The sequence below is a fragment of the Charadrius vociferus genome, unplaced genomic scaffold (genome assembly GCF_000708025.1).
Source record: "Charadrius vociferus isolate BGI_N301 unplaced genomic scaffold, ASM70802v2 scaffold257, whole genome shotgun sequence".
NCBI lineage: Eukaryota > Metazoa > Chordata > Aves > Charadriiformes > Charadriidae > Charadrius > Charadrius vociferus.
Genome location: NW_009649473.1, coordinates 321217 through 330883, shown reverse-complemented (window position 1 = coordinate 330883; position 9667 = coordinate 321217).

Sequence of the window (9667 nt, the reverse complement as noted above, 5' to 3'; positions counted from 1 at the left end):
TAAGTTTGAGTCTGATGGGAGTCAGTGGAATTATAGGTGCTATTTTCACATGTCATTTGGGAACCCAAAAATTTGACGTGACTTTTTTCTTGATGTTTTACAGTCTGGATGCCAAATTACGGAACTGAACCTTTATGTGCTAGGTGTAAAACAGGCACATAGTGCAAAAAAAAAAAATAATGTTACAACCCAAATGGTAACAACTCAGTTGTTTTCTTCTGTGTTTTGTTTTGCTTTCAAGTGTATGGAATAACTGTTTTTCCTACTGTGTGCTGTGGATTGTACTCCAAGGATGGTGAGCAGTATAATGACATTCAGTCTGAAATGTTAGGTAACTTTTACTTTGGTTTTATGCATTATCCTAAATATTTAACTTTCCAGCTTTACTGGTATCTGTATTTGCATATACATATATATGAATGACACTTTAAAAAGTTAATGTTTGCAAACTAATTCATAATTTATGCACTTTCAACTTCAAGCCAAGAAAGAAATAAATGCAGCTGAAATACCATGGTGTTGTGTAATTCAGCAAATGCTAACTTTTTTTGTAGCAGTCATCTGTGTCTACTCAGAATGATTGTTGCCTTTTCCAAGATATGTAGGCTTTTTAAACCCTATCACAGTTAATGTTTTCAGCCTTAAAATAAGTAGAGGTCTCCTTTGGATGCTGTCCTGTTTTTGCCTTGTCAATATAGAAATTCAGATCTAGTAATAGATAGTATTACAGAAAAGGACTTTGCTACATATGGAAGAAGGATGATGTCTTCTGTCATATGGTGTTTTACCTCTTTTTTTTTTTTTTTTTTTTTGTCCACATGCTGCGTATTACATGGCATTTCTTGTTCCAAGGCAAAGATTGTTTCCTTTCCTATAGACAATGAGGAGAGAGCATTCTTATTTGTGGTGATATTCTGGTTTTCTTCAGAAATATTTGAAGAACAAGAATTGAAATGCCAGACCCTAATAGTTACTTGTCTAATTTGCTATATTTTCTTTGGAAACAGTCAAAGTGAATGTTTCGGAGGGTCAAAGCAAGAAAGTCAATGATGAAATGAAGCATCCCTTCCTTTAAGTTTCATCCTAATGCTTCTTACGTAGGGTGAAAACATAAGTGTTTTATAAACAATGAAATTTCATCCAGCTGGATGTAGCTTTAAAAACCTGAATTGCATAAATATCAAATCTGTCTGAAGCCAAATGGTATCTAGCAGCAGTGAGTTTGGGATTGTTGTGTGACTTACCGTTGTATAATTGATTGTGCTTTTTCAGTAGAGGTGGTTTATTTCCCTTCTCTTGCTCAGCTTCATATGCATTTGTCATTGCATGCTGTTAACATAGGGTGGTTTTTTTTTGTAAATGAAGCTGTATGTGAAGAACTCAACTGCATTTGTCTTGTTTCCTTTATTTGAAGCCACTTTATCTTTCAGATTTCTTTTTCAGAAAGTGACTGGATCCAAAGGCAGTATTTTATTTCAATTTTCATTGCATAGATGGTTTAATACTTTTTTGACTGCTTCTAAACATAAAACAACTTTGCATTGAACAACATATAATGTCTGTCTCTTTGCAATTTTCTAAAGTAATAGCGCTAGTTTGTGTAAATACCTGTGTACTTAATAAATTTCTTCCAATGCTTCATAACAATACATTGACCGTTTATTCAGCTTTCGGTTTCCCTGAGATTCCTCAGGCTGCTCTTTCATGAACAACTCAGCCTGCAGCCGTGTCCTGTCCCTGGAAGCGTTAGGCTTGCTTTGCTCTTTCCTCTTTTTTCCCTTTGTGGCTCCTGGCTGTTTGGTCCTGCTGCCTCCCTTGTGCCGACTCTGGCTCTCCCTGGAGCCCTGCGTCAGCTGGGACGCCTCGCTGATCCAGAGGAGAGCTCTCTGCTGTGGCTGAGTTGAACTGACTGGTCTGAGCTTCAGCTTCTGCCTTTCATCGGACCCTCCGTGAGCCGTAGGAGACCTGAATAAGCACAGTGTTGGGGAAGTGGAGGTGGGAGTAGGAACTTCCCAGTTTGCAGAACTGCAGCCTCCATCACCAGGGTCTGCCAGAGCAAACACCTTTTCAGTGTGCTCCACTTCACTGCTGACTACTTCTAAGTAGCTGACTATATACAAATAGCTATGTAAATTAATGTAATAACAAAGTAAAGCATGTGATTGCCCTAGCTTTGAAACTACATGGGTAGAAATACCTTTTTGACTTGCATATTTTATCTTTACAATGGAAGTGAAGGAAAAAAATCCACTCTCACACTTCTAAAAGTATGTTTAAAGTGAAATAGAGCCTTTCCCTGTCTGTAGAAGCGTGTATCCTTAGCTGTGGCCGTTGGCTTGTGCTGCTCTTGCTTATGCGGAGGCTGAGGGAAGGTTAGGTGTACTTATCTTCTGTTTGGGTTGGGGAGAAAAGTGGAGGAAATTATCCTGTAACCTAAATCAAACAGATTCATGGCAGTCTCTTTTTGGTAGTGATTTGTATTTGGGAGCATTTGGAGGCTAGATTCTGTTTTACTGTGTATTTTTCTACAAAACTACGTGTAACTCTAATATGCATTTTACCAGTGAGTTTAGTCTGATCGTAATGAGGGCTTGCTGTACTTGCCTTGTTTTGGAGTGGTCTCTCTCCTATACGGGTGGATACTGCAGAAATGTTTGGCTCTTTCTCAGGCTGGTTCTTTTGATCTCTCTTGGCCGAAGAGGAGTGAAGACCTCAGAATACATCTTCTCCATAACCATTGCTGCTGACTGAGCAGTGCAAGCCCTTACTGTTCTCCGAATAAGTAAATCAAGGAGTTGTTGGAAAGTAATACATTGAGAGATGTCATCAGTAGCTCAATGCTAAATCTTTGTCTGTGTCACAGGGTCAAGTGTATCGCCCCCCCCCCTTTGTTTTCAGAGTTGCCCACCTTAACTCCCAGGCCTGTTGCATGTTGGAATTCCCCACTGCTCCCCTTGCACTGCAGCTGACAGGCTTCACATGTGTTTCAGAAACTAATCAGAAGCATGCAGTGAGAAAACTTATTCAAAGTATTATTTACTTTCTAGTTAGAATAAAACACTTGGAGGTTGCAGGGAAAAATGGAGTTTACAATAATTGGTCTACATGCATAGTTGCTCTCCCTGAAACTTACCTTCCCATAATTATGAATTACTTAAGCCTAAGATCTCCAGGTGTCCCTAGAAAAGGCATATGGGAAGGTCTTGTTCTACGGTCTTGTGGATTTTTTTTAAAGTGTTGTCCCTCTTTATAGCGTTGTCGCTGCATAAAATAGTTCAGGTTGGAAGCAATCTCTGCAGGTCATCTGGTTTTACCCCTTAAAGGTGAGCCAGCCATTTCTAAGTGGGCCACCTTTAAGCTAGATCAGGTGCCCCAAAATCCTTTAGGGCTTCGTGGATGACCTAGTGTACAGTGCATCTCTGAAGAGGCTAACGGCAGCACGGGACTCCTTACATTCTGGAAAGGCTTGCAATGGATCTCTTGGTGATCTTCTTTCTTCCTATGTTGCAATGCTTTTTTTTGAGAGAGTTTTCACTTTAATGGTTGTAGGTTTTTTTCCCCTCAGTAAGCTGTCTGTTTAATATAACCTTATTCCCATGTGCAATATTGCCATAGCTAGATCAGCATATAATAGTAACTTATTGGAAGATGTGCCTTGGTCTTTCTTATCATGACCTTCATAGAGACCTTATCAGCTTTGTTCGTGCTACTTCAGCATGGCCAATCAAGCTTATTGACATACTCTAATCATTATAGGCATTTCCTCCCTTTGAAGAACACAGACTTGTTTCTGACATGTAGTTAAAACATATTCAAATAAGTAAGATCCTTGGATGACTTGACAAAGGAGAGGGTAGAGCCCTTCATTGCCTTTAATCCTCTTCAGGGCAATATAGCACACCGGTTCATCTGGGAGATGAAGCGTAAAGTATATTCCAGGTGGATTCTTGTGTGAGGTCTTGTGCAAAAGAACCCGTTTATTCCTTATTAGCAATTATCTCTTTCCATCACTTACTATTTGTAGCTGAGTCGAACTCGGGATTACAAATAAATAACTGTAAAAGACAGGTTATTTGACATAGAAGAAATGGACTTCTTGGAATTCTGCCCTTATGGCCCTCCTGCTTTCTTTGTAGCTATCAGTTCAGGAAAGGCCTTAGTGGCTGGTTTTCATTTAAAGGGAATTTGTGCAACCAGTGGTTTCTTTATTATTCAAGAATCAAATATAATGCGTATAATTCTAAGCTTTACTGTGCATTCAGGAAGAAGTCTTGTGGGTTGCCAATCTGACCCTCGCTATCCCAGGCTGGATATCCTGAGCTATCCAGAGTTTGAAGCTTCACGGCTCCCTGCTTGTGCTTACAGCTGCTGAAATCTTTAGGAATGGCATGCCTGGGACACGGTGCTGGGACGATTGAACTCCATGAGTTCCTGTTCTTTTCAAAGCGTTTCCTAACGAAAGCTGTGGTATTGGTTTTGATCCATGATTTGCATTGCTTTACAGAGGGTTTCTTCATGAGTAATTCATGTGCTCCAGTTGTGCGTGTCTCTCTGCCCCCTCACGCCTCCTATTTCTGTTTAAATTTGGGGAGATTTCCTATCCTGTAAAACATCTTCCTTATTCATCACAATGCCTCCCCTAAGGTACCTAGCAAAATCCTGTGCCACTTGTAGCATCTCCCAAGGTATTACTGCATATGAAAGCAGAGGATAATTTAGTTGTATGTGAATAAAGATTCTTTAAAAAAAAAAAAAGGGGGGGGGCATGTTGGCGAGGGGGAAGTGTCATACTGACTGCATGATATAGACAATATTTCCTGAGACAGGAGATACTAACCTCAAAGAATTTAAAATAAAACATTGATTTTATTTTTTTTTTTGAAAGGGGAATAGGGGAGGCAGAAATGGTAGAATAGTCGGTCTTTTTATCCTATGTGCAGATGAAATTGATTAAACCTTAAAAACTTGCCTCAGTCCACCCGGTTTATTAATTGAAGAATTTCCTCTTCCCCAGAATGGGAAGTGCACATTAAAACAGAGCTTTGCCCCTGAGTAGCAATGATACTTGAGAACGGTACACTTTCTACAATCCTATTTTCTCTTCTGCGCTAGAGGAAATCCTAACATGGTAAAAAGCATATTTAAAAAAAAAAAGTATGTTTAAGGAAGTCCTCTTTCATTTCCTTGTAAAGCATGAAATCAAATTATAGCCCATGGCCCACAATTATTTTATTTTTACATTTCAAATTCCATTTTCTGCTTCCTTTTGGTGCCTGTGAACGGGAGTTGTACTGTTTGTGCAAAGTCAGCTAAAAAGATTACCACAAACAGAACAGGACACAGTAGCTTAAAGAAGCCACAAGTCAGAATATGTACTTATGCTCTGTGCTGGTGTGGCATGCACAACCTCCCACGCGTACACACAGGGACTCAACCCCCCTCCTCTTCCCTCCGCTAGCCCAGGTTTTACTGCTTGGAGCCAAGTCGGCTTTATTATTGATTATTTGGAATCTAAAATACTAAACTTATGCTGGCCAAAATAGTAGTACTTGCAAATGCTCTAATGTTCTTGATCTATGTTTGTTGAGTATCAAATAATTGAAGATAAGATAATTGAGACTCTGCCTGTTTATTGAAAATGCCTTTTGGCTCTCCTTTTCAGTGAGGATGAAATTGCTTAGCTAGTTTAGTGCTTAGAGTTTATAACAGAATGGTTCTGAAAGTGAGTGCAGTGCACATATAAAATAGTATTAAGCTTTGGAACTGATAAAGTAATAGGAGAGGCTGAAATGTTTTGTTTGTTTTTCTTTTTCCTAGACCTAATAATGCCCTCTTGAATAAACTGTAAATGTTGCATTTTACTGTATGGCTCCATCTACACACAGCTCAGTCTGGGAGTTTGGGTACATAATTTATAGTTGTGCAACCGGTTGCACAAACAGAAGGTGTTTTGAGTTCATGTACATGCAGAACTGCAGCAACTTCTGTGACCAAGGTTGAAGGAGGCGTGTTATTTAAGACATAATGTTCTGTTCCAAAATAAATGTGGCAGTTACAGCGCTTTACAGTTTTAAAAGATGCAGCCTGTAGGTTGGGTTACTCACGTGGTGTTTTCCTGCAAATTCTGCCATAACAGATCTGGGTTTTACTAATTGTATGCTTTTGCATAAGGATGTGAGACAGTAGCATGTAAACATTGCAAAGTTTGTCTACTTTAGCTTAGTAGGCAAAATCAAGTGTGCTTCATTTATATAAACTGTGTGGAAATCAAAGGCAGGTGTGACACAACACGTTTAGGAGGAGTGAATCTAACGCAGGGGCTGAAGGTCTGCAGCCTGGTTGCCTCAAACTCCGGGCAGCCCTTTCTTCCTGTTTCAGTAAAGGTTTGAAGATAGTAATGTAGTAAATAACATAAATGCAGAAAATGCAGTGAATTTTCTCCTAAAGACTAAAATTCATCAATGCATACTTTTTTATTTTTCAATGCATACTATTCTTCAGAGTCATCTGTCTTTTTTTTGTGAACTTGGACAGCAGCTGATGAGTTGTTTCAGGATTAAGGGTGAGAGCTGGCTGTGAATGATGTGGTGCAAGTGGTATAATTTTGCTCTTCCCTTGGGGAGAGAAATGGAGCTGATGGCTGGTTTAGGGAAACTGAGTTGCTGGTGGCTGCTGCCTTCTTTTGAAACTCGCCGTAATCCATGACACCTCTGATTCAACTAGTCCAATGAGTGAAGAGTAATGAATTACTTCTCTGTTTATAATCAGATACTGCCTAAAATTCAGAAACAAGAGTGGGTTAGATGTGCTTGTTCAAAGCAGGGGCTAGGGTTTTTGCTTCTCTTCTCTATGAAGGTATTTTTCTTAATACCTGCGAGTTCTGTGTTCCCTGTCACTTCTGTAGTACAAACGAGCGCCACTGCCTCCAGGTTTAGCCGGCACTTCTTGCAGCCTTTTCTCTGCGATGCTGTGCCGCTGCTCTCTTTGCGTTTTTCCTGTCTCTGGCTGTCATCCAGGTTCTCTCTGTTCACGTGTTATCTATCTTGTTTGTTTTTCTTCACTCGGACTATCTGCTTTACTTTGTGTTTTCGCTGCGGTTTAGCTGCTTATCTTGCAATATAATTCCCATCTTTCCCCACCCTGTTGTGTTTTCTGATGACAACTATTTTGTTTCATTTGCTTTTTACAGGGCTACATCTGAGCTGTATGTCATCACACGAAGGATACTCCGATAGTTCATCTTTCCTTTTCAGGCAAAATGAGAAATCACACGTCAGGAAGACTTTTTTAAATCTGCCTTTTCTGTAAGGGGAATTGTTTGAATACCTTAGAATCAATGGATAAAGTTAAACTATATGACCTGCTTCAATGCAGATAAAATGTTTTTCTTAATTGGTGTGCTTCCTTATATGTGCTCTGTCCTTTGCATGTGTTGCTGCTTCGTTTAGAGTAATTTCAAGATGTTTGCCTGCTTTCAGGGCCTAAGGGACAATCATCTCTCCCATGTCACTCTTCTCAACCATATGGGATCATATCTTGTCTCTGGTTTTGAGCAAAAGGAAAGTGTCCCTGTTCTTTTTTGTTCTATTTCACCCAAGAGCCCAAGGCAGGTGTTCTGTGGTCATAGTGCAGGTTTGAGTGTTACTGTCACCTTCTTTTGTTATTGGTTTTTGGAGTCACTTGGTATGGCTGTAATATATTTATGTCTCAGTTAAAAGGTCTTTCCAGGTGACATTACATACATGAGACTGTTCTTAGATAATCCATCCTCACTTTTCCTAGTTAAATCTTGCTCTGCTGTAGAAAATTCTTCAGGAATGTTGAGCCTTTTGTTGACTAAAATCTAACACGGAAGTGAGTTGATTGATTACTAGTGTGATAGAGATGATGTGAATAGTGAATATGAAGCTAAACATATTGTAAGTCTGCTATTACTATTTACATGCTCTGAGGAAAAAATACACTGAATGAGACATTCCCCGTTCAGTGGGGGGGTGTTACAGTTTTGTTCCCTTGGTACAAGTGACCTGCCAACTTCCCTGATTAGAAATGTTGCATTTGTGAATCCCTGTGCACTTTGTTTTGACTTCCCTAGAGTATTTAATGAACTATTATGCATGGGTGAAGGGCAACTAAGGAAATGGGTTATAGAATAAAACAAAATGTAAAACCACCTAGGAGAAGAATGAGGGAATGGGAAGAAGCTGAATTGTCAAAGATGGCTTATTAAACAGCTCAAAGAGGAAGGTTGTGCAACTAAATCTCAGCGTTATCTTTTTTTTTTTCTTGTTACCCAAGGGTCGTGTAAACTTGAGCATTCATCTCTTAATATGCGTGAGCAGACGTGTACAAAACACCTTCATGCCTTGGGGAGAATGCAGTTAAAGTATTTCTGGCAATGCTGTCCTGATCTTCCTCTTGGTTCCATGACTGTGTTGAAGGGCAGCAGCTTCCTGCCTTGTTTGGGTGCCAGCTCTTCCTGTGCCATGCTTTCTGTTCCATCTTACAACAGTCAGCCTCAATGAAGACACAGCTGAAGTGCCTCTTTGCAAATGCACATAGCATGGGGAGCGAACAGGAGGAGCTAGAGATGTGTTCATGCCTCCAAGGCTATGATCTCATTGGCATTGTAGAAATATGGTGGGATGACTTCTGCAACTGGAGCGTGTTGGCATGGAAGGCTACAGGCTCTTCAGAAGAGACAGGAAAGGGAAACAAGAAGGCAGTGCTGCCTTATATGTCAGCGAGCAGCTGGGATGCATGGAGCTCAGCCTAGGGATGGATAAAGAGCCAATTGAGAGCCTATGGGTCAGGATTAAAGGGAACATTACAGGGGACGTTACAGTGGGAGTCTGCTACAGGTCACCCTACCAAGAAGACCAAGTGGATGAAACTCTCTATAGACAGATAGGGGTGGCATCGTGTTCACAGGCCCTGGTCCTCATGGGCGACTTCAACCACCCTGACATCTGTTGGAAGGGTAACACAGCCAGGCATAGGTAATTCAGGAGGTTCTTGGATTGCATTGATGACAGCTTCCTTCTCCAAGTGGCTGAGGAGCCAACGAGGAGAGGAGCTATGCTGGATTTTGTTCTTACCAACAAGGAGGGGCTGGTAGACAGTGTCAAACTCAAGGGTAGCCTGGGCTGTAGCGACCATGAAATGGTCGAGTTCCTGATCCTTGAGGCAGTGAGGAAAGTGTGCAGCAGGCTGACCACCCTGGACTTTGGGAGAGCTGACTTTGGCCTCTTGAAGAATCTGCTTGATGTGGTGTACTGTTCAACATCTTTGTTGCGGATATGGACAGTGGGGTTGAGTGCGCCCTCAGCAAGTTTGCCGATAATACCAAGCTGTTTGGTGATGTAGACGTGCTGGAGGGGAGGGATGCCATCCAGAGAGACCTGGACAGGCTGGAGAGGTGGGTCCAAGCCAACCTCATGCAGTTCAGCAAGGCTGAGTGTAAGGTCCTGCATCTGGGACGGGGCAATTCTAAGCACAAATACAGGCTCGGCGGGGAATGGCTGGAGAGCAGCCCTGAGAAGAAGGACCTGGGTGTGCTGATTGACCAGAAGCTCTGCATGAGCAATGTGCAGTCGCAGCCCAGAAGGCCAACCGTATCCTGGGCTGTATCAAAAGAAGTGTGGCTAGCAGGGCAAAGGAGGTGGTT